At 41.6% G+C, this 3,079-nt stretch overlaps 1 pseudogene; it reads left to right on the top strand.

Annotated features, from left to right (window-relative positions):
• The first annotated feature begins 642 nt into the window (after nt 1-642).
• On the top strand, nt 643-760 carry LOC126104998 (5S ribosomal RNA; annotated as a pseudogene).
• Nucleotides 761-3,079: the final 2,319 nt, after the last annotated feature.

Below are 3,079 nucleotides of genomic sequence, written 5' to 3' on the forward strand. Positions count from 1 at the left end.
CAGTATTCATATTTTAGAATAGCTGACATATCCACTTACACTCACTTTTCAAGAAATGTTAAATTATGAAAAACATTTTTCTAGAAACAAAAATTAAGAATAAAAACAAATTGGCAAAAATTATTGTGTATATTCATTTCTAATAGAAATCAAGAGAAATCAGGCAAATTTAGCTCGGTTATTCAATGACTGTAATAAAAATTGTTAATTGTAAGAGGTGATGCATATACGTATATATTTCCACCACTGTAGCTCAGTGACTGTGCGGTGGGAACTAAAAGAATGGGATACAATGGTCGAGTAGCTCCTCATAAACCACACACTTCTGTTGTCAGTGCTAATCGACGCCACTCGACACTGAGTGACTGGAAACAAACACTAAAAGTGTAACGAATAACGCTGTACTTGTATTCTGTGGCAATTCGATAGGTGGGTTTGGATTTAATTATTGGATATAGCGGACGCGTTTTATGCAAAAACACTGTTTTTTCTTACTACCAAAACATGTTTTGGCACCTCTGTGCCATCATTTTGCAGGACCATCTGTACGGTGTCCTGCACCGATAACGTGTCATCTTCAAACCAAACGATGTAAATGTGTACTTTATTAGCGAGTTAACACATCCCTTGATTTTTAAAAGAGCCAACGGCCTTGCCGCAGTGGTAACACCGGTTCCCGTCCGGTCGCCGAAGTTAAGCGCTGTCGGGTTGGGCTAGCATTTGGATGGGTGACCATCCGGTCTGCCGAGCGCTGTTGGCAAGTAGGGTACACTCAGACCTTCTGAGGCAAACTGAGGAGCTACTTGATTGAGAAGTAACGGCTGCGGTCTCGGAACCTGACATACGGCCGGGAGAGCGATGTGCTGACCACATGACCCTCCATATCCGCATCGAGTGTCGCCTATGGGCTGAGGATGACACGGCGGCCGGTCGGTACCGTTGGACCTTCATGGCCTGTTCTGGGGGGTTTCGTTTAGTTTTTGATTTTTAAAAAAAAAACATGATTTTGGTGTGGAAAAATGTTGTGCGTGTATATTTGTTATTTCTCCCATTTTTTGTGATTAATCTTTGTTCTTCTGCGCTCTGAGGGTTTGTATTTGGCGAATGCCTGTAATACATTACTTGACACCATGTGTCTTGCCACAAATGAAATGCAGAGGAGTTGGTGTCATAGTATGTGGATGTTTTTCGTAATTGGGGTGCGTTTAGGAAAAAAAGCGATATATGAAAGAATATGAACAAATTTCACAGCACTGTGTATTGTGTAAAATAGAGGAACATTTCTGAAACATTGTTTATATCGACATGATAATCATCTCTGTCATAAAGCAGCGTATGCGAGGCAGTGCTTTGTTAACAATAACATCCTGAAATGGACTGGCCCGCTCAGAGTCACAACCTGAATTTGATAGACCCCCTCTGAGATTGGTTAGCAAATCTACTTCCTTCCAGATCACTACCTTCCGTGGTTTCGGCTTTTGAGGAAGAATGAGCTACCTTTCTTCCCACAGACATTCAGATTGTGAGCATGGGGGGTTGATCTGCTATATTGTTATTCTGCGCAATGGATTAATCTGAGATGTACCCTTTACCCTGTGGCTCCTGCAAGATGCAATTTCCACCCCCACACTACTACAGAAGTTAGACAGACGCTTCTAACGTTCTAAAGAGAAATGCCTGAAAGACTTTCAGCAATAAATATCTTCTGGAATCGTCCGCTGTAAGGAAATGACACAAAAATTCACAAAATTTCTTACGAAACTAGTGGGATACTTGGGTACTGGAGTAGTGCTAGTTAGTGTAAGAAAAACATGAAACTAACGAAAATTATTTATTTTGCAAAAATTCTGAGAAATCACAATGGCACTTTTAGTTATGAATTGAACAAGTTATATCCTGGTTCTTTTCGGAATGTGAAGTTACCTCTCAAGGATAGGATTCGCTAATGAAATTTCTATACAAAGTTTAAGATTGTTATTGACTTGGCAGAATGGCTGAGAGGCGCGCCTACTCAACTTGAATAATTATCCTTTAGAATGTTGCTAGGTACGGTCGAGGCTGTCGCGTGTGAAATGCAGTGAAGTGTACTGTTGTGGAGGAAATGTGGAGCTCGCAATAGCTGTAGCGCACAATACCGTAAGCTGCGATGAGTGCTGTCTGCGCCACTCGCTGCTGACAAATAAGATAACTCTCGTTCTATCTAGATTGACCTTCGCCAATCAAACTCTCCCTACGCCTGTAAGTAGGCTGTTTAGGTTTTCTTATTGGTAACGCCACGTAGCGCTCTGTATGAAAAATCACTGGCTGTGATGTGTGCAGTCTGTGGCTAGTTTTCATTGTTGTCTGCCATTGTAGTGTTGGGCAGATGGATGTGAACGGCGCGTAGCGTTGAGCAGTTGGAGGTGAGCTGCCAGCAATGGTGAATGTGGGGAGAGAGATGGCGGAGTTTTGAAATTTGTAAGACTGGATGTCATGAACTGCTATATATATTATGACTTTTGAACACTAGTAAGGTAAATACATTGTTTGTTCTCTATCAAAATCTTTCATTTGCTAACTATGCCTATTAGTAGTTACTGCCTTCAGTGGTTTGAATCTTTTATTTAGCTGGCAGTAGTGGCGCTCGCTGTATTGCAGTAGTTCGAGTAATGAAGATTTTTGGTAAGGTAAGTGATTTGTGAAAGGTATAGGTTAATGTTAGTCAGGGCCATTCTTTTGTAGGGATTTTTGAAAATTAGATTGCGTTGCGCTAAAAATATTGTGTGTCAGTTTAAACACAGTCATGTATAATTTTTCAAAGGGGACGTTTCACGCCTTGATGAAGTCAAGGATTCCTATAAGCCGCTAGTCTAACTATTGGAGTGGTACACCGGTCAGATAACCAGTCCACCACGATGCCACTCAAAAATTCGCTCGCAGGCGTTTAACTATAACTCTGTCCATTCACACCGCACAATAAGTGTGTCATCCAACACAGTGAACAACGCTTAATCGCAAGGACTCAATGTAGATTCGCACTTCAATTCTCTCTCGACTGAGGCGCTCTCCCAGTGAAGTACTGAGGAGTGACTTGTTCCTC

The sequence above is a fragment of the Schistocerca cancellata genome, chromosome 1, assembly GCF_023864275.1.
Source record: "Schistocerca cancellata isolate TAMUIC-IGC-003103 chromosome 1, iqSchCanc2.1, whole genome shotgun sequence".
NCBI classification, from domain to species: domain Eukaryota; kingdom Metazoa; phylum Arthropoda; class Insecta; order Orthoptera; family Acrididae; genus Schistocerca; species Schistocerca cancellata.